This window comes from Lissotriton helveticus, chromosome 11 (assembly GCF_964261635.1).
Source record: "Lissotriton helveticus chromosome 11, aLisHel1.1, whole genome shotgun sequence".
In the NCBI taxonomy this organism is placed as follows: Eukaryota; Metazoa; Chordata; class Amphibia; order Caudata; family Salamandridae; genus Lissotriton; species Lissotriton helveticus.
Window position 1 is genome coordinate 603,361,895 of NC_136072.1, and position 27,889 is coordinate 603,389,783.

The window sequence follows — 27,889 nt, forward strand, 5'->3', positions numbered from 1 at the left end:
TGCCCTTGTTATATTGCTTTTTTCCACAACTATGCTTCACTGAAGCTAGCTCTGCTGTATAATATGGCTAAAAAAACACTAACAAAGCAAATAGATCTTGCATAGGCAAGACCTATTTGCAAAAACTTGGCATGGAATGCCATATGGTAAGTTAGAAGTATTTATATAGTATTTACAATGGCTGAAGTGCTAATGTAATACAATGGAGAATGCCCTTGCCAAGGTATTAGTATGTTCAGATTCAGAAGCATTTTGGAACCGTACAAAAACTAAAAATTGTGGCATATAAAGGCGCTGAATCTAACATAAGCTGTAGGTAGACAGAAAAGTCGAATAGGTTACAGCTTTTATTACAGTGAGGCTATAGGCTATTTGTTAATTTGGGTGCAATGGCTACAAAAGAACCCAAAAGCACTGAAGACTGCTCGTTTAGTAGTAACAGATAGCAATAATCGGTGTTCAGTGGAATAACTAGATCTTTTGGCGCCTCTGTCACTGATCCTGCTTCACCATCAAATCACGATCCTAGTGCTTGCAAGGTAGCTGCACTTGTGGCTGCTTGTTTAGTAGTAAAAGAATCACAATAACCCGTGCCCAGTGGGTTTCCTAAACCTTTAGGCCCCAGTGCCAATGCATCTGCTGCACCATTCAAATCATGAACCCTAGTACTTGCAAGGACAAATGAGAAATCGTTTATATCCATTAATATGAGTGTTAGGAAAAAGGCACAGTTGCAGACTTAATACATAATTATTGTTTAGCAAAAGGTTTCAGAACAAGCATTTACAATGCAATGGTCTCGGCCTTGTTAAAGTTAGAGCTATTGGCATTGCTCATGACATTATTTATATTTATGTTTTTGTTTTTAAAACATATAAATAAATGGCATTGTCATTTACAATGCCAATAGCTTAATCTCTCGCAAATGCGAGACCTATTGCATTTGCACCCACACAGAGCCACACACACAAAGCCACCCACACACACATACAGAGCCACCCACACACTCATTCACATAGAGCCACCCACACACACACACAGAGCCACCTACACACACAGAGCCACCCTCACACAGAGCCACCTACACACACACACACAGCCACCCTCACACAGACCCACCTACACACACACACACACACACACACACACACACACACACACACACACACACACACACACACACACACACACACAGAGCCCCCCTAGCACAGACCCACTTACAAAAAAAGCTACACACACAGAGCCCAACACTATATGTAGTTAGAAAGAAAAGTGTGATCAATATCAAGCACACTGAACTTGAAAGACAGGTTGTCACTCACAAAGTCTTAAGGACACTAGTTCACAAACTGACCCACTTTCAACATCCATACAAATCCCCACAGTAATGCACACAACCATCCTCATCCACCATAGAGCCAAAGAATGCTTGCACCCATGGCAATGCCCTTCTTAACACTGGTAAAATCCTTTTTAAGGTGTTTCCCCCAATAGGCCCCACATCAGCTTAAGTTGCTCCTTATGATGGCACCAGATCATCCTTAATTATTCTTCAAATTGATATCTAGTCTGGTATTTTGGCCTTTATTTAATTAAGGCGTTCAATGACTCTTATACTTGTGCACCCGAGGTCTTCTTGGGTTTCTACTCCCACTGCATGGCTGTCCCCCAGTAACAAAACCGACCCCTAAGCTTCCGGCGCCCCAGGAATAAGCCCGGTGCCCGCGACAGAAGTGTACTGTAATGCACAGAAAACAACCATCAGCTTTTAAAGTATGGTCTGCTTACAGCCGCATACGTTCTGCAGACGAGACGACCACCCGTCTGAGTTTGGATGAAACATCTGACTCATTTTTTTTTTAAACAGTTTACTTACAAGCTCAATCGCGCCTCCCCTCCCTCCCTGAGCAAATCCACAGCGGGTACACTACAGCGCAGCAAATACAATGCGTCCGGGCTCCACTCTTACAAATAAACAAACCAAAAAAACAAAAAGTTAAGTAGCTGCAGCCTCAAGAGTCGGGTGAGTCGTGCTGCTTCAGTCCAGACCGGCGAAGGAGCACGAAGACTGTGAAAAGTAAACTTGCAAGATCCGTCATCATGCTTAAGGTTTTTTTCTCCTCCGCTTCTTCCTCAAGTAGATACCAAAACCAGGCCAGAACTTTTACCCTCTTACTTCCACCCACTCGACCAAATCTCCAGCCCCCTGAAAGAGCCCGGGTGGCCTTGTGCAAACAATAGACGCACTAATTAGATCACAGTATCACAGCAGCCTGCCACTGATGCTGCAACAAGTCAGACAAAAAAATGAGAGAAACCCGGATCAGACGGCGAAGGAAAACTTTCCCCTCACCAATTAAGCCTCCTACCAGAAACGCCAGTACTTGGAAAATGAGCAAAATCACCCCGGCGATGCAGAGCTTTTGCTGCTCATGTTTTCTATGATTGCTCCAGCCATTGTTGCCCCTTACAATCGCCACACACTGCTTGAAAACAATCCAGAGTGCGATGAAAGCAGAATTCCCCCAGAGCTGAGCCCACAGGACCACAACCACGTTTCTCCGAAGCGAGGCAGAAATGCCTTCAGAGAAACGCAGGGTCATTTTTGGGACAGAGGGGCATGTTTTCGTTCTCTCCTCTTCCCATTGGCTGGAATGTTAAATTCCAGCCAATGGGAAGAGGAGAGAAAGTAAACAGAAAGAAACGAAAAAACACACCCCTCTGTCCCAAAAAGACGGGGCTTAAATTGAGTGACGCCCCTCTCCTCCAATGGCTGGCCTCCGTTTAGGAAGCCAGTCAATGGAGAAGAGGGGCGGCTTCAAGCCCCACTGTAGGAAAACATTAAATCTCGAGCTCCGCCCACATTGCTTACGCAGTGTGACGCTAGGCCCGAGACCTAAAAAGCTTTTCATCTGCACTGAACCGGGCGTGGAAGCAGATTAAAAGATTGCTTCCGCCCGCAGGTGCAATGCCAACTCCCACTGGAGGTGGGGAACCTGCTGGGGCTGGGGGGCCTTGGTGCTCCCTCCATTGCCCCCAACCATAGTGTGGTAGGTGCTCTGGGAGCACAGATTTTTAGCTTGGGTATTTTTAAGGTAAGCCCTTCATTACACTGGCCACGCCCCTTTGAGAGGCCCCCTTGTTTTTTTATTCCACTTAAAGCCCTGCATATACCAATATTATATGAACTGCTCAGAATAAAATTATTTTTGCACTTTGTGTCTCAATTCTAGACTTTGTAAGCCCTATAAATGTCCTTTATTTCTGCTTTCTCTCCTACATATCTCCTTTTACCCCTTTACTTCCCTACCTCTTCTTTTCTCCATCATCTGAGTTTACGTTTCTCTTCTTGTCATGTATTTCCTCGTCTAAGGAAGCTCGCTGGTGTTTCTCTATCTGTGTGTCTTCTATAATAAGAGCTGTGTGTGAATGAAGCCTCTGCTCTTCACATGACGTCACAAGCCTTCATTGTATATTTGTACAATCTTATCGACCCTCCCTCGTGTTTCACATTAGAAAGCTTCTCTTTCTCTCGATGTTTCCCTCCACTCCATGTTACACCCCCCCCCGCCAACTGCAGGCTAACATAAGAGCTTGTCATTTCTATGTCTGTTTATTCCTTCCCTCATCATCTTCGGTGCCGTCTTCGCTTGGAACGCGATCACCACCTTATCACTCCACTGAAGTTAACAGGGAGAATGGCTCAGCGAGTTACCCGCTTGCTGCTGACATCAACTATGCCGTGAGATAGGCTAAAAGGCTGACACTGGTGGTAGATTAAAAATATTTCGGAGCAGGGTCCCCAAAATTATCTCCCCCAGAGCTCCAAAAATCTTTCTCCGGCCCAACCCACCTGGTCGTCGTCATACTCCTGATTTTATTTCGGCTCCCGCTTCGCTTCGTAAGTTTCTAGCCTCAATTCAAGCCCTTTCGTTTGATGATTTTGATCTGGCTATTTTGCTCCCTTTTTATGTGGCTTCTCTATTCGTGGGCCAGTTGAGTGCCCCCACGCATGCTGTGCAGTTAAACGCCCCTGGTTTAAGTTAAATCCGGCTCTGACCTTCGGTGAGTCTTATGGCCACAGCGCCTCGTTGATCCCTCCATGGACAAGGCGCTATCTGCATTGACCTCCAGGCTCGCGCATTCCTGGGTGTGTTCTTGCCCGCTGGAGGATGGAGGCCGCGCAGTCCCAGGTGAGCTGTGGACAAATAGCTGCAGGCAGCCCGGCCAGGGGTCCTGGCAGGATACAGCTTATTATACATTAACCATATTGTGCACAATTGTCCAGTACCCTTGGAAATCGTAACCTTCTCTCTGTTCCACTCGTGACTCTTATCTCTGTGTCTAAATCTCCCCCCCCCACCCTGCTTCCCCTGCTCTTTCCTCTTACCCGTCCCCTGCCCGTGTCATAATTTTAAGAATGGGGGGGGGGGGGGGGGGGGACACATTTCAACTCTTTTAGTGTGACCGGTTAAAGTTTAACATCAGGAATAAGCCCGGTGTCCGCGACAGAAGTATACTGTAATGTACAGAAAACAATCATCAGCTTTTAAAGTATGGTCTGCTTCTCCATACAGCCTCATACGTTCTGCAGACGAGACGACCACCCTTCTGAGTTTGGATGAAACATTGGACTCATTTTTTTAAAAAAAACAGTTCACTCACAAGCTCAATCGTGCCTCCCCTCCCTCCCTGAGCAAATCCACAGTGGGTACACTACAGCGCAGCAAATACAATGCGTCCGGGCTCCAATTTTACAAATAAACAAACCAAAATGACTAAAAGTTAAGACGTTGCAGCCTCGAGAGTCGGGTGAGTCGTGCTGCTTCAGTCCAGACCGGCGAAGGAGCACGAAGACTGTGATAAGTCAACTTGCAAGATCAGTCGCCATGCTTGAGGTTTTTTTCCCCTCCGCTTCTTCCTCAAGTAGATACCACAAGTCAGGTCCCGGGCCGGCAGCCAATCACAGCGCGGCACGGGGAATGACGTCACGGGGGTGTCCCGGGCCGAACTGCGGTGATTTTCACACGGCAACAGATGAGGGGTGGGCTCCCTCGAAATAAATAAATAAAACGGGACTAAGCAAATTAAAAGAAGCGCTCCTCAGCGCGCTCGGCCAATCGATGCGAAGGCTACAGAGATGAAAGGAGAGAAGGAAAACAAGCCGAGGCAGCATGGCCGCTGGAGAGGGAGGGAGGGGTGGGGGCCTGGGGGAGCGGCAGAGCGCGACGAAGGAGAGCTGCGGCGAGGGGGGGGGGGGGAAGAGGCGAGAGTGCGACGGAGGAGGGCAGAGGGAAGGGAGCAAGGCGAGCGGAGCCGAGCAGCTCTTGAAAGCAGAAGGGAAGGGAGGCAAGCAGCTACGGAAACACCACCACGTTTCTCCGGGGCAAAGCAGGAGAAACACACGGCAATTTTCGGATTCGGGGGCGTGTTTTTGCAGTTGAGTGACGGATGATGTCACTGATTAAAAACTTCAAAAAAACACGCCCCCAAATCTGCTCAAGACGGGGCCTGAACCGAGTGACGCCCCTCTCCTCCAATGGCTGGCCAGCATTTACGAGGCCAGCCAATGGAGAAGAGGGACGGGTTCAAGCCCCCCATACTGCAAAACATAAAATCTCAGACTCCGCCCACTGCGTGGGACGCTAGTCCGAGACCTAAAAAGTGCCTTTAAACGTATCCAACCCTCCAGAACAAGTTGCCACTCTCATAAATAAAGCATATGCTTTACACATCAAAGTGAAAACAAAGCATTGTTAAATTGTGTTACAATGTTGCTGGCTCTTTCCTGTGAAAAGATCTTATCTTGTGATTGACCGTGAACAGGCCATAAACAGTGTGAATTGCCCATGATCACCATATTTTAGGCTGAGACTGAAATGTGCTTCTGCATTTTGTTCCTAAAAATAACGATTCACAAATTAAATCGACTCAAAGAAGAGGAATTTTGCAAAAAACGTGCACATGTTTTGTGCCGTTTAAGAATGAGACATCTTTTGAGATGGCTATGTCTAAAAAAAGACACAGCTGGACATTTGATCTTGGCCTTTCAATGCCAAGAAAATGTGACGAGATAAAAACAAGATTCAAAGGCCAGTTTATTTCAGAAAATGAGTTTGAGGAAGAATACTGGAAACATTGCTTTGGCATGGGGAGGTACAAACTCAAGCTACACAGCCTAAATCAAATAAAGCCAGAAAATTGAATGGCCGAAAACGTGTGTTACAAACCACAAAGCCAATAGCAAGCCATGGGCCGAATGTATTCCCAGGTCTACTTTGACAAAGTCCCAAAGATGTCTTTCGCACAGCCAGGCAGCTGTGCTGTCTGGTAGGTGGCGACCTATAAATAAGGTACCCCATATGCAACTAATCACTTCCGGGATCATGCGTGATAATAACTCAGCCCGAATCTTTGTAGTCAAATAATCAAAATTATGCTGGCTCATGATACCATAATAAATACATAATATTAAAAAAATTCACAATATCCAGCCTTATATTACAGGACTCAAAATAAAGCACACAGAATTTATACACTGTTTTAAAGCAAAATGGAAGGGTACAACTCTCCTGATGGGCACTGCTAAAATCGTTACAGTGAACAAGGTTTCCTTAGTGGGCTATAATCCTTCATGATTCTGCCCTCGTCACAACCTTCCTACACCAGGCAGCTGCAGAAGAAAAGTAATTTGGGAAAATTAGGTTCTTCCAACAAATCAAAAGGTGCTTTCATGTGCACTTCAGTCTCTTTCTACCTGCTCTGCCATGTTTATGGCTGGTGGAAAATACATACATTTTTGGTCCATCTCTTAACTTCTAGCTTAGAGTCACACTTATCTGTGGTTTCAGCATGATATGCCTAACTATTCCGGCATTTCTTTTTAGAGTAAACTTTTATTTTTTTTGATTTTCAAAAACCTTTATTGAATCATTGTACGGTGCATCAGTGCAATATACAGTCAGCGAATCATAAGTTGCATTGCATACAAATATATGCCAACTTCCTGTGACAATGCGTTCATAACAGTAACTTCCCTCCCCCCTAGTGCCCTCGATGCCAGTGGAAAAGTCTTTCAGCACAGTCCTGATCTTAACCAGAAGAGTATGTCGACGTGCGGTGCAGGTGTCAACTATACTGCAATATAAGTGGAATTTAGGCAATACCATGTGCAAGAGCAAAACTCACAATCAAGCGTCCCCCTTTCCTGTTACAACGCCCACCTCTACGCACGTATAAGAAACAACCATATCGCCTCAAATAGTATCCCCATCCTCCTGACATTAAAATGCACAGAACCATTACACAGCCACTCTCTCTTGAGAGGTCAGGGACTCACTTCCAGGCTTGTTATTGTCCCCCGTGGCAGTTCCCGCCATTTCCCCATCTGCCTTCGCTTCCTGCATTAGCAGGTAGGTGGTAAGCGGGCCCCAAATATCCCTCGGGCGTGACTTAATGGGTAACATTTCTGTATAGTAGCCCAGATTGTCTTGCCATGTGGCATGGTGTGAACCCAACATTTGAATTTGGGAGCACATCCCCTTCCCCAACGACAAGCCACGTGACGTTTCACCAGAAGCAGCCCCATAGCTAGGAATTTTTTATGTGGCGTGTTAATGTCCTGGGACAGTCCTAAGAGAGCCACAAGTAGGCATGGATCTAGTTGGATCCCCAGCATGATTGAGAGCCCCTCAAATGTTTGCGTCCAGAAGGTTGCCACATGGGGGCAACTCCATGCCAGATGCAAGAAGTCCGCCCCCTCCCCACCGCATCTGACACACCTGTTGTTGTCCCTAAAATGGAATCTATGTAGTCTGGTCGGGGTGTGATATAATCTGTGCAAAAATTTGAAGTGTATGAGACGTAGTCTACTGTTACCGGTGATGGCTTCTGTGAGTATACAGTTGCGTTCCCATTGGTCATCAGACAGTGGAGCTTCCATATCCTTATCCCATTCTTGCCTGGCTCTGACCGTATGAGATGGCATTGCTGCCTGCGTACGTTTGTATAGAAGAGACACTGCGTGCCTGGGAGGTTCTGCATGTAGGAAAGCGTGCAAGGGATCTAGCGTGGCTGGCTCCTCAGGAAACGCAGGGGTGGCCGCCTTCACACTTTGACGGTGTCGAGTATATAGAAATGTGCCCATTATTATTGGTGTGTGTGGCGAAGAACTGTTCCTTAGTACGGAACTGCCCTCCAGTGTATTGACCCCCCAAGTGAAGTATTTAAGGTTCTCAAGCATCTTCCGGCAAATACCCTCACACGTGACTTTAAGTAAAGGGTTTCGCATCAGAGTCATTTTAGGAGAGTATAGCAGCGGGGGTTCCAATTTATGGGCTATTCGCTGCCATGCCACAACAGTGCAATCCACGGTGGAAGGGTCTCGCCCGCGTTCCTTCACCGACGTGAAGAGATAGGCCGCCAGAGCCATGTAGCCGTCCTCAGCCGCCAGGTGAGGCATAAAGGGTGGTGGGTGGAACCAATACACGGTGCACAGTAGTTATAGAATTCGAAATTAGGTACATCGTACCCTCCCTGATGATAGGGCAACATCATAGTGCGTAAGTTGAGGTGCGCCTGCTTTCCACCCCATATGAGCCTCGTGAGTTGCGTCTTGAGTGTACTGAAGAAGAAGCTGCCAGAATAGTATGGTATATTAATAAAGAGGTACAGCAGCTTTGGCAACAGTACCATCTTGATCAGCGAAATACTGCTCGCCATGGATAATGGCAAACGTAACCATTTAGTGATGGAGTCAGTAATTTTATCCATGGGAGTGCCATACTTTGCTCTCATTAGTGCATCTCTATTCCTAGTGATGTATATGCCTAGGTACTTGAGTTCCTCCGATTCCCAGACCAGGGGGAAGTCTAGCTGATGTGGCTGGGTGTTGTCCGTTAGAGAGAAAACTGCGGACTTAGACTAATTTATTTGTATACCAGATAGAACACCAAATTTAGTGATCTCCATCAGTATGGGGTTCAGATTATCCTGGGGTTTGAGAACATATAATGTCATGTCGTCCGCATATAGAGAAATAAGCAGCTGTCTGGCTGGGTAGATTAGCGCCTTGTTGTTGTGGTGTTGGCGCTATTTAGCGGCTAAAGGTTCTATGGCTAGGGCGAATAAGATGGGAGATAGGAGGCAACCCTGACGCGTTCCTCTTGAAATGGGAAAAGGGGAGGATCTGGCACCATTTAAAAGTACCGACGCCACCGGTCGACAGTAAACCAGTTGTATCCATTGGAGGAAGGAGGTGGGCATCCCCATACGACCCAATACGCCCAGCAGGTAGTCCCACTCAAGGGATTCGAACGCTTTGGTAGCGTCGAGAAAGTCCGCCACTGCAGTACAGTTGGGGTCTATATCTTGCAACACTGCAGCTAGGGTTTTGAGGTTGTGTGCCGTGGCCCGACTCGGGATGAACCCCGCCTGGTCAGATAGCACAAGTCGCTGCATCAGCAAGTTGAGACTGGTCGCCAGGACTATAGCGAGCATTTTCATGTCACAGTTTAATAAAGATAGGGTCCGATATGAGTCTCAGCACATTGGGGATTTCCCTGGTTTAAGTAAGGAGGTGAGCAAGGCCTCGCGCATGGTCTCCAGCAAACATTCCTACTCACGCGCCGCATAGAAGCCTACCCTGAGGATAGGAGCTAATATAGGGGCAGATACTTTATAGAATTCTATCGGTAGCCCATCAGACCCCGGGGCCCTTCCTGATCTCATTTGCATGAAAGCATCTGTATTTTCATCCAATTCCAAGTTTAAGTCCAGGAATTTTCGCTGGGTATCCCCCAACCACGCCAGAGCAGTATCCTCTAGGTATTCCGTCAGGTCTGGTGGGGTACCTCTCTGTGAAGAGTACAGATTGCTATAGAAGTCTCTAATTGTATTGAGTTGGTCAGGAAGGTTCCTGTGTATGTTACCTTGCACATCCTGTATGGACGTTACATAATTGGAAAACTTAGGGGGCTTAATCGCAGTCGCCAGAGCCTTCCCTGGCCGGTCTCCCTTACCATACACCCTTGCCATATGTTGTTTACCCCGAAATCGTCTCTCCCTATCAGCCAGCTCCTCATATTCTGTCAGCGTGTCGCGCATAGTGGCTTTGAGTGCGTGTCCGTCGGGGTCAGTAGTGATGTCAGTTTCCAGCTTTTTGAGTTTCTTTTCTAATTTGTCAAGGTCATGACGCAGCATCTTGAGGATGCCACCCCCTTTGGAAATGCACCACCCCTGAGCGGTGACCTTAAACGCTTCCCACACTGTTGTAACGCTAGAGACAGATTCCATATTTCGCTCAAAGTAGTCTTGTATATCCTGCTCTATTTCCGTCTTAAATACTGTTTCCTGCAGGTGTAAACGATGGAGGCACCAGCTTCTATAAGGGGAGTGTTATAGTGGGGCCTGTAACCCCACCAAGTCAGGCGAGTGGTCGAAGTACATGCGGGCTAAGTGTGTCGCGTGTCTCAACCAGTGCGCCATTCCCACAGATAGGAACACATAATCAAGTCTAGCCCAGGATGTGTTAACTGCCGAGTAATGTGTGCCCTCCAGCCCAGTGGGGTGTACGTGCCTCCACGAATCTAATAGGCAATTGTCAGCTATGAGTTCCTGTAGCGTCCTGCTTGAGTTAGTGTAATGTGCTGGGGAGGCCCTGGACCTATCCAGTCGGGGCTGCACTGTTGTATTAAAATCTCCCCCCCACACCACATAGGTAGTGCCTATCCCCTGAATCGTATTCCATAATCGGAGGAGAGTTCGGGGCTCATCGGTGACGGGGACGTAATAGTTGGCAAAAGTCACATTGTATGAGTGTAGCATCCGCCAGAGAAGACAGTATCGTCCGCCCGTATCTGCCTCCGTCCCGCCCGGTACAAATGCCACCCCTTTTCGGACCAAAATTGTTACACCTCGGGCGTAAGTAGAATGAGATGCGAAGGAGCGATGTGAAGCCCACCTAGAGGCAAACGGGGGGTAGCCCTGGGGCACAATTGTGTTTCCTGTAACAATGCAATTGCGATGTGGTGGCGATCTAAATATCCGAACACTTGCCTTTTCTTCCTCGGGTTGTTCAGTCCCCGCACATTCCATGACAGTACTTTAATGCTGTGTATGTCACGCGTGCGGTCTACCATTGCAGTAGTGGTAATATCCTATACTCCACCGTGCTGTCACCACAATTAGTGACTGAATGAATCGCCGCTTGGCACTTGAGGTATCCCCTCCCACACCGGATCCCCCAACTTGCCGGGTACACAAGTCCCTCCCAAAAAACCAGCATAACGCAACTCTTACTGTCCCACCTTACAAGTCTGTATGGGGGTACGCCCTCATGGGGAATGCACCAGGGGTACACGACCCGCCCTCTGCCATCCATACTTTCACCCACCTCCTGTGCCGTCTTACAACAGACAGTCACGGTGGGACGGAAGCAGATTGCCGGGCAAATTATAGAAAAGATATAATGAACATTTGCATACATCACCCTCGTTGGTCAGTCCTTCAAAAGCAGAGCGTCTGGGAGAACCGTAGGAGGTTCAGAGAGAGTAGATCCATCAGCCAGGGTCCGATAGGGGAGAGTGAGACCTGGAGCAATCACGTGCACCAAATCCTGCTGATGTAGCATTGCAGTGTCGCTTGAGATATTCCTCGACCTGCTACGGGTTCTGGAAGTAATGCTGCTTCCCATGATGAGTAACCTTCAATTTCGCCAGATACAGCATGGCATAGGGGATTTTCTGCGCTTGAAGCTTTTTCTTGACTGCGGAAAACTTGCGTCTGGCGCCTTGCACGGGTTGCGCGAAATCCGGGAAGAACGCCAATGTTGTGTTCTCGTAGTGTACTTGCTTCCTTTCACGGGCGATGCGTAGGACCGCATCTCTGACGCGATAGTTCAGAAATCGGGCTATCACCGGCCGCAGCGCCGCCCCCGGACGACAAGCCGCCAGGGATCTATGCGCCCGTTCCACAGTGAGGTGTGCTGACATGGATTCCTTGCCGAATAATTCCACCACCAATTTTTCGATGAAGTCCTCCATACGGCCCACGTTGGTGAATTCCGCAAGGCCTAGGATGCGCACGTTGTTCCTTCTGGAATGCGCTTCCAAATCCTCGTTTTTCTCAGCAATAATTCGGAGCAGCTTCTCCATGTGTGTGAGTTGCCCTTTACTGGTAGTGGCGCCGTCCTCCAGGTCCGACACTCTGGTTTCGACTTCCTTGATGCGTTGCTCATGCTGATCTAGTTTGTTGACCACTGCCTCCATTCGTAAGTTCATTGTGTCCATTTTGGCGTTTATGGATGTGAGACTTTGCTTCATGCCGAGCAGAAGTCGAGATGCTATGGGGCGCTGATGCGGAGGGCCATCGCTGAAGTTATATGTCACAGTACCTTGTCGTCCTCTGGGCCTTGCACCGCTAATAGCAGGCAGCGTCCATCCGCCTCACAATGGCTGCTGGGTCTCAGGATTGCAGACGGTAAGTCCTGATGTGTCGGCGTCGGGGCCCGCACGCTGTCTCACCCAAGATGCAATGCAGGTGAATGATAGGCAGGGTAGGCCACAATCCCATGCTGCGCCGGCGAGGCACACAATCCGCAATCAGGCCCGGTTCAGGGCACTGTCAGTACTGGGCCCGCCGCCCACCACTACAATGTCCTCCGGCGGCAGCCCGGCCCAGACTCCCACGCCGCACCGAGTTGCAGACAGCTGCCAGCAAATGGCTCCGATGCCGGGGGGAGCCCCCGCCTCCAATCATGGCTCCTCACCTTGCGCCCTACAGTCTGGGTTCGTGGGAGCGGCAGAGCACTCCCGCAGCCGCCCGCCGCCCGGAGCTCCACCTCCCGCTGCACTCGTGGCCTCGGTCTTTTCTAGACGTCGTGGCTGCGTTTGTGTCTCCGCGCCAATTCTCCGCTGTCCGCTCAGGATAATGGCAGCCCGTTCAGCAGTAATTCGGCAGGTTAGTCACACAAAAAGGGTATCTCCGGAATCAGCGGGGTCTCAGACATCCCACGGTAAAGTCAGATTTTCACATACATTGCTGAGGATGGAGTTGAAGGATGGTTTTCTGCCCGGCTGGAGCCTCACAGGTGCGCAGTTATCTTGGTCGTGCGCCACCTAGCCCCCCCCTTCTTTTTAGAGTAACTTGCTTTGAGTGCAGATGGGTGGTTTCATCCAATAAACTTATTCTGTCCCATTTCTGATGATCAATTCAAAGGAAGAGGAAGCAAAATGTTATGCAGCAATAAAACATGCAACCAATAATCAATACCAACTCTGGCCCAGAAGATACCAATAACTAAAGACTAAATTCAAATGGACTTTTCCCTGGCAAATTCACTGAAAGAGCCGCTTTTCTACAGATCTCTCAAGTCCTTGAAGACAACCACGTACTCACAGACTGCCATATGGGATGACTTAACCCCTTGGCCGCGGCGGTAATTCAGCCGGGGGGGTCGCACGGCGCTGGGGGGGCGGAGGTGGGGTCGCGCTGCGCCGTCATGCTGGTGACGGAACCACTGGCCCCAGGAGTCTGGCTGAGTCAGAACCAGGCTGAATAGGCCTGATCTGCATTTGAAGTGATGGGAGGAGTAGCACCTGCACCTGAATAGGGCTGTGCCTGCCTTCCACAATGCTGGCTCCACCCCCCTGTGGTGTGTTTGGAGCCAAGACTCACACTGACAATGGATTTTGTTGCGCACTTGCAGAGTGCTCCCCAGAACTGGTTTGAACTGGGCTCAGAGCCCCTTAAACAAAGAGAACAAAGACATTTTGGGGTATAAGTATTAGACCTAAAATCCCTGAACTTTAGATAATTCCTGGAATTCAGAGGAGCCTTTGACAAGGAGAAGAGCTGGAGAGACTGAGGAGAAGTACTGCCCTTGCTGTGTGTCTGGGGTTGGCCTGCAGTTGCTGCTTCTGCTAAGGAAAGGAGAAGGACTTTGCTGTGTCCCCTGTTTGAAGGAGATCTCCAAGGGCCTGAAGTGAGCTGGCCTCCTGTTCTGAAGTCTCAGGGACACAAAGACTTCACCACCAGCTCCCCTGAACGCTGCTGCTGTGCGTTCTGACCTGCCAAGAGGTGCCTATGCCAATTTTGGGCCTCTGGAGGTTGTTGCAGCTGTTTGTGAGCTGGAAGAAAGAAGAAACTCAAAGAACTACAGAAATCGACATATCGAGGGATCGGGGCTGAAGAGGACCAACGCAGCGCTGATTGACGCTGCTGTATCGGTCGCCGACGCATCCCCTATTTCCACGCATCGTGCCTGTGCGGCAAGTTTATGACGCATCCCCTGCGGACTGGAAACGTCACGAAGAATCGTCGCATCACTCCCCATACAGACTGGATTCGGCGCAACCCTTACTCTGCATTCTTAAAACATTTTGAAAGTCACATTTTTAACTGTGTATCTTGGTTTTTTGTCGTTTTGGTCATGTTTAGTTTAGATACAGATATTTTACTTTTCTAAACTGGTGTGGTGTCCTTTTGGGGTGTTTTCACTGGGTTACTGTGAGTGTTGGTAAAAATACTTTACACATTGCCTTTGGGATAAGCCTGTCTTAATTATCTTAATTATCTTAAGTGTGTATCCCCCTTACCCTGACTAGAAGCAAGGGTCCCTATTTGGACAAAGGTACGTACCTCTGCCAACTAGAGATCCCATTTCTAACTATTCCGGCATTTTGTTTCTTTTTAGAGTAACTTGCGTTGAGAGCAGATCATCCAATAAACGTACTCTGTCCCATTTCTGATGATAAATTCAAAGGAAGAGGGCGCAAAATGTTGTGCAGCAATAAAACTTGCAAACAATAATTAAGAACAACCCTGGCCCAGGAGACAACAATAAATATAGACCAAATTAGAATGGACTTTTCCCTGGCCAATTCACTGAAAGAGCAGCGCTTCTACATATCTCCAAAGTCTTTGAAGACAACCACGTACTCACAGACTACCAAGCAGGATTTTGTCCAGGAAGAGGCACAGAAGCTGCTCTAATCAGTATATGGGGTGACTTAAAACGCAAATCGACAAAAAACTGCATATTTGCACTACTTCTGCTGAGTCACTTGGCTGCTTTCAGAATAAATTTAAAAAATGGTAATGATATGACTCTTGCTTGGATCTGCTCCTATTTCTAGGACACAGTTATTATATAAATGCACCCCGTAACCTTACCAAATAAATGCTGGAGACCAAAGGGCCAACCACCTCTCCTCTCCTCTTTATAGTATACATGAAATCATTCCATCTGGAATTTAGAAAATTTGTTATGAGCTGGCTATTCCCAACCTCACAAACAAGGATTCCCAGACGCACCATCTTCCAAACCAGTACACACAAGATTAAAACTGGGTCGGTTGACAGTCAGAAGCTCTGGCCAACGTGTCAAGATGCTACACAATAACTCAATCAGTCCTTTCTGGTGACAGATCGTCCTCTCACACTGTGCCTGTATAACCAAAATGTGAAATAAAAACTATTAAACACTCAATACTTGTTTTTCTATTGTCACCTGACTAGGACTGCATGATATATAACACATTTCCTCCTACTAACTACATTGCATAATCTGCACAAAATTTGTATTTATGACCATTCAACAGCTACACATTTCTGCTTGCTCTGCTTCCCTAATGCTGCTCCTACTGCAGGTCTACCTGTGCATTCCCCACCTTTTGCGTGTTTCCCTGGGCGTCGGATTGTATCAAGGGGCTTTTCAGCAGTGCCTCTGTGTGCCGGTGGATGGTGCCATGCATCTCAGCGCATTTGCCATACCACTCTGGGGGTGACGTGCAGAGCCTGTATAGGCGCCATTCCCATAGGCTGATGTCAGTTGCTTTTGGGAGTGTCTGCACGCAGAACCCCAAAAGGAAATTATGTGATAGACTTAGAATCTTATTAAAAGTCAGAGTCCACTCACAAAATGGAGGGGGATGGGAGAGTCAGTGAGCAATCTGCATCTAGATAGAGTCTCAACCATAAAGAGTTACCAAAGTAACTTGTTCTTCTGATGGAGACTTCTAGGTGCAAATTCCTTAGCCTTCTAATAGATACCAAAGCAGTTCCTATTTAAAGGTGGGTCTGTGAATGTACTCAAACCAGAAAGTCCTGCAGGACCAAGAGGGCAAAATGCCCTTCTAGATGGACCTGATTGTCTAGACCATAGTGCTTTGTGAATGGAAGGAGGGATGCCCACGTAGCAGCTTGGCAGATTTCCAAGGCAATGACTCCGCATACTAACGCAGTGGTAGCAGCTTAGGCGCTGGTAGAATGAGCATGCAGTCCTGCCAAAGACTGCTTTTTAGCCAATGTGTAGCAGATCTTAATGCATAGCACGATCCAGTCGGAGATGGTTATTTCCGGACAGTCTTGCCTTTTTTCACGCCAAAGAGGTTATTGTCCACCTGGTGTTCTTTGGTATGAGCGATATAAAAACTCAGCGCTCTATTGGAGTCCGAACAATGGAGTCTATCCTCCTGTTTAGAGAGGTGAGACACAGCATAGAACACTGGCAAGGTGATGTCCTGACCGACGTGGAACGGCACCACAACATTAGGCCAGAAAGATGCCCGGTCTGCAAATCAAGCTTGTCTAGAAAGAAGGTGGTATACGGCGGGTTAACACACAGTCTGAAGCTCACACTCTGGCTACGCCAAGTTGATGGCAATGAGGAATAGAGTCTTAATGGTGAGAAAGTGCAAGGAGAGGCTGTGAATCGTCTAGAAGTTAGTGCTCATTAGAAGTGTAGGTACCAAGTTAAGGTCCCACTGTGGAAAGACAAAGGGGGAAGGTGGAAACAAATATTACAAACTGTTAAAAAAAAACGCATAACTAATGGAGATTTCAACAAGGAAGGCTGGTCCGGCACTTTCAAAAAGGCTAAAAGAGATGAAAGGTAGCCTTTTACTGTGCCCATGGCAAAGCAATGCAGGGCTAGTGACGAGTGAAACAACAACAAAATCAGAAAGCTTTGCCTATAAGGGTGTCGATCTGCTGTTTTCAACACCAAGTCATAAACTTGTCCTAGTGATAGGTGTATACAGTATTTGTTGAGGGACGTCTGGCTGCCAAGATCACATCCTACGGGTACGGAAGAAGGCCAAAGGTGCTCAGCTGTCCCTGCTTAATCTCCATGCATGAAGGTAGAGCTGCCAAACCCTGCCCTGTTGTTGCCCTGATCGTGGGACAGATGCTCATGTTCAGGAGTTCTGGATACCATTCTCTCTGTGCCGAATCTGGGCCCTATAGGATAACTTGGGCCTGGCTTCCCTGATCTTGCTGAGAACTCAGAGTTGGTGTGGCATAGGTGGAAAGGCACACAGGAGCCCTAAGTTCCATTCTAGGCAGAACATGTCTCCTAGAGACACTTTGGAAACTTCAAAGCACAGAAGAGCTGACATCGCACGTTCTTGGTCGTGGTGGTGAATAGATCGGGCCAAGGTTCTGCCCATTTGTGGGAGAAACTTTGCACCACCTCTGGGTGTAATGGACACTCATGGTCCACTAGGTTTCGAAAGCGGAGTGTCTACTTTTGCATTTAATGATCCCGCCAGGTGGTTCGCCACAGGAAAAATTCCCCAACGGGCCAGCCATTTCCAGAGGCACAGGGCCTCCTCGCACAGGATCCATGACCCCTCCCTGCCCTGTTTGTTGCAGCACCACATGGCTGCAATGTTGTATCATCCTCCCATTGATGATGAAAGGTAGACTTTTAATGCCAAGTGAATTGCCCTCAGCTCCAGAAGGTGGATTTAGAGTTGTGACTCTGCTGGAGACCAGCAGCATATTATTTCCACCACTCCCAGATGGCCACCCCAACTCAGAAGTGATGCATTGGTCATCACTGTCAGCTTTGGGTGGGGAAGGGAGAGGTCTGTGCTGCAAACCCAATCACGGTCTAGTAACCACCACTACAGATCTTTTGCAGTCTCATCCGAGATCTGCACGTGTTCAAAGAGGTCAGCTTGAATGTTGGGTCCACTGAGGCTTCAGATCCCGCTGCACAACCTGCATATGTCACCTGGGGTACTTGACCACCAGGATGCATGAGGCCATCAGACCAAGTGGCTTCAGTCAACCTCACTGAAATCCAGAACCAAGGATTAAAGATCCAGATCATGGCCTGAATGTCCTGAACTCTCTTTTTTGGGAGTCAGGTGTAACTTTGGCACGTTAATCGTGAACCCAAATGATGACAGGTTTGTCGTAGTCTAGAGGTGGCTGATGACCTGCTCAAACAAGCCCACCTTCAACAGCCACTTGTTGTGTTAGGGGAAGACTGGCACCCCTGACCTCCAAAGGTGTGCTGCTACTACTACCATCACTTTTGTGAACTCAGAGGGGGGTTCATGAGAAGATAGAGGAGCACAGTGAACTGAAAATGTTCCCGGCCCATCACAGACCACCTTTAGCGCCGATGGGCCTTCAGAACAGACACATGGAAATAGGTGTCCGTCAAGTCCAATGCCACCATCTAGTCTCCGGGGTTGAGTGCAGAAATGGCCTAGGCGAGTGTGAACATTTTTTATTTACCATGGCAGAGAAAGAAGTTGAGAGGATGCAAGTCAAGTAGAGGATGAAGGCCTCCATCCTTCTTGGGTAACAGAAAATAGCAGGAATAGCAGCCATGTCTTACTTCTGGCGCAAGGCCCCTCTCGATAGCCCCTTTGGCCAAAAGGGCTAGTAATTCCAGTCACAACAGGGACAGATGGCCGCTGTCAGTTGTTGCTGTGAAAGTGGAAGGTGCGATGGGGAAGAAAGGCAAGGTAAGGTATAGCCTTTGAAAACAATTGCAGGACCCACCTGTCTGACGTTTGATTACCAACCCCGTAATAATTGTTGGATCCAGATTCCAATTGGGTGGCTATGCTTCATTAAGAGCACACTAAAGGGGTTTTGCAGTGGGGAGTCAGTGGGCTGGACAGGCTGCGGGTGCCGACAGCTAGGACGGTTGGCACCACAGCCTCAATCGCAAAACTGCTGGATTTCTTGCTGTACAGACGGGAAGTATGGAACACCTCAACAAAGGCCATGAAAGAAGTGGTACGATTGGTGAAGTTGGCAAGACAAGGCGGATAAGGCCAGGGAGCATGCAGTGGCCCTGCTCTTTAATTTGCTCTAAAGCGTAATTAGCCTCCTCCACAAACAGTAGTGCCATCAAAGGGCATATCCAAAAGAGAGGACTGGACATTGCTGAGAGCCTGGTTGATAGCAGTCAAGCATGGCGGTGGAACACTACACTGGTGCCAATGACTTGTCTGATGGAATCAGCGGTGTCCAAGCAACAACAAATTGTGAACTTGACTGCATCCCAACTGTCTTGAATGGCTTGAGCAGGGACAGTTTGGAGATCCTTGGGGACACCAGTGAGGACTTGAGCCACTGGGTCCCTACGGGCACGGGACAGCATCCCAGGAGGCAGCTGGCATAAACCAAACAGAAAGCCAGGCTGGTGGAAGAGAAAACTTGCTTGCCAAACATCTTCACCCCTTTGGAATTCCTATTGCAAGGAGTAGTCAGAAAGTGTTGGGACTGAATCTGCTTATGGACACCTACACTGCTAACGTTCGGTAGAGGGGTGAAGAGAGGGGATCGTAGAGTCCCCTGGGGAAGGACGATGGTGCCTCTTTATTTTCCTGCTAACCTTTTGCCCAGGCACCCAACAAAGTGTCTTTAATGCATCATTGAATGGTAGATGTGCTCAGAGATATTTACCAGGGCTGGAGGACGTTTGTCAGCACATTAGGTTAACCTCCAAGGTAGGGAGCAGGAGGTCAAGAACTTTGGTTGCCCTATGCATCACCATGGCAGGTTCTTCAGTGCCTGAGGAAAGCATGAACAAATAACCGTTTCAGGGGAGGTATAGAGGCCACTGGTTCCTGCAAGTCATAATACCAACTGGCCCCATGATAAGGCTGAACAAATTCATCACACACCTCATAACACTTGCCCGAGTATGTTCTAAAAATGGGGTATAGGGTGTGAGGAGGCAGTAGATGAAGTGGAGGGAAACGGCGCCTCAACAGTGGTTGGGCGCGTCCTCAGGCGAGAATGTACAGGTTCCGACTGGGAGTCAGAGAGTACTATAGCTATCCCTTGTCCAACATCAATGAGATCCAGGAACCAGTGTTGACTATGGTGCCGGAGGTGGGTCTGAATTGGAACGGGATGTTCCAATGGTGGTACTGCAAATGGACTACCATTCTGCTATGTGGGCCCTGAAGGTGTGCGAGAAGTAGTTGGCAAAGAACCTAAGAGTCATTATGGCCTCGCAGATCACTTCAATCTTTTTGGGGTGGCAACAGCGCTCAAAACTCAGGTTGTGCCGGAACCAGTTACTGGATCAGCTCCAAAGCTAACTCACTCCAGGAGTGAGATTAGGAGCCATGGTGCCGCCCTGTGCCGTCTCAGGTCAACGTGGGTGGTGAGAGGGGGCAGATTCCAGCTTAGATTTTTTTGTTGTTTAGGTTTCTTCTTCAACTTACCGGATGATTTAGATCTCAACGAAGACCAGCCTCTGGAACAGCTTAGTCAACTACTGTTTGAGAACACGACCAGGACCAATTTTCGACTTGGACTGGTCTCATCGATCGCGAAGCCTTCTTGTGTTTGGCGATGTATAATTTCGCCTCGCAGTCCTGGATGGCCTTTCGGTTCATCGATGCGCATTCACTGCAGGCCTTAGAGTTGTGACTCTACCCCGGGCACCAAAGGCACACCTGATGGGGATCTGTTATAGACGTTTGTTTAAGACCCTCAGTACAGGGTTTAAAACTTGGAATTTTGGGGATGACATTCCTTTGCACACAGAAAAAATAAAACAAAAGTTCTTAGGTAAATGTCTCAGAGATAAGAGGCAGAGCTCCGGGTCCCCATATGGTGACGTAGAAAGAAAGGAATTGATGTCAGTTACTTTGTAGGCTCTAGTTGTCGTTTTCGGAGCAGGATGGTGTCAGTGCAGAGTACTGCTTAATTTAAGCCGGTGATTGCAGGTAGGGCTCACTGGCACTCCGTTTTGAGGGCCGGCATAATTTGTTCTCAACAAACTTTGATTCAGAACACAATTGAGAAAGCCAGAAGAGAGAAAAGGAGGAGGAATAAAAAGATACAAAATACAGTGACTAAAGGAGAAACTAGAGATAAAAAAGAACCTGCAAGAATGAGATAAAGAGGAAGCGAGTGTCTGTTGGTGGATTAAAGAGGTATCGGGTGGAACTAAGACTATGTAGCCTTAGTATTTGTAACATCACCTTTCAATTAAACCAGTTTCAGAGCAAAAGAATGGGCACCAGCACTTAAGTTTCCCGAATTAAAGACTGTACTGCTTGCATCATTATGCCGGGGTACAATAAGATACATCAGTCTTCCCTTTTTAGGTCGAGCTGGTAACAGCTAGAGACCTAATGTTGCCCGTCACGAGGGAAGGAGGACAAGAGGGTGTTAACCGCTTTTCCCCTGGATTTGGGTGCGCGAACGCGCACGTTCTGTCCAGCGCCATGCACATGCGCGCGCATACAGCCAGACACTCGCTCACCCCCCCCTCCACAGTCACACACACATGCACTCCAAGACACATACACACACGCACGCACACACACACATACACAGCCCCCCCCGCCGCACGCGCGCGCGCACACACAAGCCCCGCCCTCGTAGCTCAGCAACCCACTCACCGGCTTCCTTGGTGCGGCGGCTGGCTCTCCTTATCGGCAGCTGCAGGGCCCCCAAATCTGCTCAAGACGGGGCCTGAACCGAGTGACGCCCCTCTCCTCCAATGGCTGGCCAGCATTTACGAGGCCAGCCAATGGAGAAGAGGGACGGGTTCAAGCCCCCCATACTGCAAAACATAAAATCTCAGACTCCGCCCACTGCGTGGGACGCTAGTCCGAGACCTAAAAAGTGCCTTTAAACGTATCCAACCCTCCAGAACAAGTTGCCACTCTCATAAATAAAGCATATGCTTTACACATCAAAGTGAAAACAAAGCATTGTTAAATTGTGTTACAATGTTGCTGGCTCTTTCCTGTGAAAAGATCTTATCTTGTGATTGACCGTGAACAGGCCATAAACAGTGTGAATTGCCCATGATCACCATATTTTAGGCTGAGACTGAAATGTGCTTCTGCATTTTGTTCCTAAAAATAAAGATTCACAAATTAAATCGACTCAAAGAAGAGGAATTTTGCGAAAAACGTGCACATGTTTTGTGCCGTTTAAGAACGAGACATCTTTTGAGATGGCTATGTCTAAAAAAAGACACAGCTTGACATTTGATCTTGGCCTTTCAATGCCAAGAAAATGTGACGAGATAAAAACAAGATTCAAAGGCCAGTTTATTTCAGAAAATGAGTTTGAGGAAGAATACTGGAAACATTGCTTTGGCATGGGGAGGTACAAACTCAAGCTACACAGCCTAAATCAAATAAAGCCAGAAAATTGAATGGCCGAAAACGTGTGTTACAAACCACAAAGCCAATAGCAAGCCATGAGCCGAATGTATTCCCAGGTCTACTTTGACAAAGTCCCAAAGATGTCTTTCGCACAGCCAGGCAGCTGTGCTGTCTGGTAGGTGGCGACCTATAAATAAGGTACCCCATATGCAACTAATCACTTCCGGGATCATGCGTGATAATAACTCAGCCCGAATCTTTGTAGTCAAATAATCAAAATTATGCTGGCTCATGATACCATAATAAATACATAATATTAAAAAAATTCACAATATCCAGCCTTATATTACAGGACTCAAAATAAAGCACACAGAATTTATACACTGTTTTAAAGCAAAATGGAAGGGTACAACTCTCCTGATGGGCACTGCTAAAATCGTTACAGTGAACAAGGTTTCCTTAGTGGGCTATAATCCTTCATGATTCTGCCCTCGTCACAACCTTCCTACACCAGGCAGCTGCAGAAGAAAAGTAATTTGGGAAAATTAGGTTCTTCCAACAAATCAAAAGGTGCTTTCATGTGCACTTCAGTCTCTTTCTACCTGCTCTGCCATGTTTATGGCTGGTGGAAAATACATACATTTTTGGTCCATCTCTTAACTTCTAGCTTAGAGTCACACTTATCTGTGGTTTCATCATGATATGCCTAACTATTCCGGCATTTCTTTTTAGAGTAAACTTTTATTTTTTTTGATTTTCAAAAACCTTTATTGAATCATTGTACGGTGCATCAGTGCAATATACAGTCAGCGAATCATAAGTTGCATTGCATACAAATATATGCCAACTTCCTGTGACAATGCGTTCATAACAGTAACTTCCCTCCCCCCTAGTGCCCTCGATGCCAGTGGAAAAGTCTTTCAGCACAGTCCTGATCTTAACCAGAAGAGTATGTCGACGTGCGGTGCAGGTGGCAACTATACTGCAATATAAGTGGAATTTAGGCAATACCATGTGCAAGAGCAAAACTCACAATCAAGCGTCCCCCTTTCCTGTAACTACGCCCACCTCTACGCACGTATAAGAAACAACCATATCGCCTCAAATAGTATCCCCATCCTCCTGACATTAAAATGCACAGAACCATTACACAGCCACTCTCTCTTGAGAGGTCAGGGACTCACTTCCAGGCTTGTTATTGTCCCCCGTGGCAGTTCCCGCCATTTCCCCATCTGCCTTCGCTTCCTGCATTAGCAGGTAGGTGGTAAGCGGGCCCCAAATATCCCTCGGGCGTGACTTAATGGGTAACATTTCTGTATAGTAGCCCAGATTGTCTTGCCATGTGGCATGGTGTGAACCCAACATTTGAATTTGGGAGCACATCCCCTTCCCCAACGACAAGCCACGTGACGTTTCGCCAGAAGCAGCCCCATAGCTAGGAATTTTTTATGTGGCGTGTTAATGTCCTGGGACAGTCCTAAGAGAGCCACAAGTAGGCATGGATCTAGTTGGATCCCCAGCATGATTGAGAGCCCCTCAAATGTTTGCGTCCAGAAGGTTGCCACATGGGGGCAACTCCATGCCAGATGCAAGAAGTCCGCCCCCTCCCCACCGCATCTGACACACCTGTTGTTGTCCCTAAAATGGAATCTATGTAGTCTGGTCGGGTGTGATATAATCTGTGCAAAAATTTGAAGTGTATGAGACGTAGTCTACTGTTACCGGTGATGGCTTCTGTGAGTATACAGTTGCGTTCCCATTGTTCATCAGACAGTGGAGCTTCCATATCCTTATCCCATTCTTGCCTGGCTCTGACCGTATGAGATGGCATTGCTGCCTGCGTACGTTTGTATAGAAGAGACACTGCGTGCCTGGAAGGTTCTGCATGTAGGAAAGCGTGCAAGGGATCTAGCGTGGCTGGCTCCTCAGGAAACGCAGGGGTGGCCGCCTTCACACTTTGACGGTGTCGAGTATATAGAAATGTGCCCATTATTATTGGTGTGTGTGGCGAAGAACTGTTCCTTAGTACGGAACTGCCCTCCAGTGTATTGACCCCCCAAGTGAAGTATTTAAGGTTCTCAAGCATCTTCCGGCAAATACCCTCACACGTGACTTTAAGTAAAGGGTTTCGCATCAGAGTCATTTTAGGAGAGTATAGCAGCGGGGGTTCCAATTTATGGGCTATTCGCTGCCATGCCACAACAGTGCAATCCACGGTGGAAGGGTCTCGCCCGCGTTCCTTCACCGACGTGAAGAGATAGGCCGCCGGAGCCATGTAGCCGTCCTCAGCCGCCAGGTGAGGCATAAAGGGTGGTGGGTGGAACCAATACACGGTGCACAGTAGTTATAGAATTCGAAATTAGGTACATCGTACCCTCCCTGATGATAGGGCAACATCATAGTGCGTAAGTTGAGGTGCGCCTGCTTTCCACCCCATATGAGCCTCGTGAGTTGTGTCTTGAGTGTACTGAAGAAGAAGCTGCCAGAATAGTATGGTATATTAATAAAGAGGTACAGCAGCTTTGGCAACAGTACCATCTTGATCAGCGAAATACTGCTCGCCATGGATAATGGCAAACGTAACCATTTAGTGATGGAGTCAGTAATTTTATCCATGGGAGTGCCATACTTTGCTCTCATTAGTGCATCTCTATTCCTAGTGATGTATATGCCTAGGTACTTGAGTTCCTCCGATTCCCAGACCAGGGGGAAGTCTAGCTGATGTGGCTGGGTGTTGTCCGTTAGAGAGAAAACTGCGGACTTAGACTAATTTATTTGTATACCAGATAGAACACCAAATTTAGTGATCTCCATCAGTATGGGGTTCAGATTATCCTGGGGTTTGAGAACATATAATGTCATGTCGTCCGCATATAGAGAAATAAGCAGCTGTCTGGCTGGGTAGATTAGCGCCTTGTTGTTGTGGTGTTGGCGCTATTTAGCGGCTAAAGGTTCTATGGCTAGGGCGAAAAAGATGGGAGATAGGAGGCAACCCTGACGCGTTCCCCTTGAAATGGGAAAAGGGGAGGATCTGGCACCATTTAAAAGTACCGACGCCACCGGTCGACAGTAAACCAGTTGTATCCATTGGAGGAAGGAGGTGGGCATCCCCATACGACCCAATACGCCCTGCAAGGTAGTCCCACTCAAGGGATTCGAACGCTTTGGTAGCGTCGAGAAAGTCCGCCACTGCAGTACAGTTGGGGTCTATATCTTGCAACACTGCAGCTAGGGTTTTGAGGTTGTGTGCCGTGGCCCGACTCGGGATGAACCCCCCCTGGTCAGATAGCACAAGTCGCTGCATCAGCAAGTTGAGTCTGGTCGCCAGGACTATAGTGAGCATTTTCATGTCACAGTTTAATAAAGATAGGGTCCGATATGAGTCGCAGCACATTGGGGATTTCCCTGGTTTAAGTAAGGAGGTGAGCAAGGCCTCGCGCATGGTCTCCAGCAAACATTCCTACTCACGCGCCGCAAAGAAGCCTTCCCTGAGGATATGAGCTAATATAGGGGCAGATACTTTATAGAATTCTATTGGTAGCCCATCAGACCCCGGGGCCCTTCCTGATCTCATTTGCATGAAAGCATCTGTATTTTCATCCAATTCCAAGTTTAAGTCCAGGAATTTTCGCTGGGTATCCCGCAACCACGCCAGAGCAGTATCCTCTAGGTATTCCGTCAGGTCTGGTGGGGTACCTCTCTGTGAAGAGTACAGATTGCTATAGAAGTCTCTAATTGTATTGAGTTGGTTAGGAAGGTTCCTGTGTATGTTACCTTGCACATCCTGTATGGACGTTACATAATTGGAAAACTTAGGGGGCTTAATAGCAGTCGCCAGAGCCTTCCCTGGCCGGTCTCCCTTACCATACACCCTTGCCATATGTTGTTTACCCCGAAATCGTCTCTCCCGATCAGCCAGCTCCTCATATTCTGTCAGCGTGTCGCGCATAGTGGCTTTGAGTGCGTGTCCGTCGGGGTCAGTAGTGATGGATGTTTGACGTTACAACGCATACTTTTACAACGACTACCATTACCACGCAATTTTTACAACGCAGGAACCATTACAACGAAGTACCATTACAACGCTGGTATTTACAACGCAGGTGCCTTTACAACGCATACCATTACAACGTAAATATTAGTAAGTATATGATATTTTTTTAAATGTAAATTAATTAAATTTAATGTAATTTAATTTAATTAATTTAATTTTATTTATTTTAAGTTATTTAATTTAATGTAATTTATTTAATGTAAATAATTTAATTTAATTCAATTTAATTTAATGTGATTTAATATAATTAATTAATTTTAATTTAATTTAATTAATTTAATTTAATGTAATGTAATGTAATTTAATGTAATTTAATATAATTAATTAATTTTAATTTAATTTAATTAAATTTAATTTAATGTAATTTAATATAATTAATTAATTTTAATTTAATTTAATTAATTTAATGTAATTTAATATAATTAATTTAATTAATTTAAATTTAATTTATTTAATTTAATTAATTTTTTTATTTAATTTAATTTAATTATTTTATTTAATTTAATTTATCCTGTACCCCTTTACCCAAAAACCCCCAAACTAACCCTGAACCCTAAAAATACCCTTTTACCCAAAAACTGAAAACTGACCCTGAACCCTAAAAATACCCCTTTACGCAAAAACTGAAAACTGACCCTGAACCCTAAAAATACCCCTTTACCCAAAAACTGAAAACTGACCCTGAACCCTAAAAATACCCCTTTACCCAAAAACTGAAAACTGACCCTGAACCCTAAAAATACCCCTTTACCCAAAAACTATAATACTATACAAACTATATATATTACCAATACTTACGTTGTAATGGTATGCGTTGTAAAGGTACCTGCGTTGTAAAAACATGCGTTGTAATAGTTTTTGCGTTGTAAAAATCTCGTTGTAATGGTAGTTCGTTGTAAAAGTTGCGTTGTAAAGGTTGTTTCCCGTAGTGATGTCAGTTTCCAGCTTTTTGAGTTTCTTTTCTAATTTGTCAAGGTCATGACGCAGCATCTTGAGGATGCCACCCCCTTTGGAAATGCACCACCCCTGAGCGGTAACCTTAAAAGCTTCCCACACTGTTGTAACGCTACAGACAGATTCCATATTTCGCTCAAAGTAGTCTTGTATATCCTGCTCTATTTCCGTCTTAAATACTGTGTCCTGCAGGTGTAAACGATGGAGGCACCAGCTTCTATAAGGGGAGTGTTATAGTGGGGCCTGTAACCCCACCAAGTCAGGCGAGTGGTCGAAGTACATGCGGGCTAAGTGTGTCGCATGTCTCAACCAGTGCGCCATTCCCACAGATAGGAACACATAATCAAGTCTAGCCCAGGATGTGTTAACTGCAGAGTAATGTGTGCCCTCCCGCCCAGTGGGGTGTACGTGCCTCCACGAATCTAATAGGCAATTGTCAGCTATGAGTTCCTGTAGCGTCCTGCTTGAGTTAGTGTAATGTGCTGGGGAGGCCCTG

General features: G+C 47.1%; 1 protein-coding gene across 1 annotated transcript in view; it reads right to left on the minus strand.

The window, feature by feature from the left end:
• The window catches only part of MRPL24 (mitochondrial ribosomal protein L24), a 141,492-nt gene that overhangs the window by 8,287 nt on the left and 105,316 nt on the right, over positions 1-27,889 (minus strand). The window lies entirely within an intron of this gene.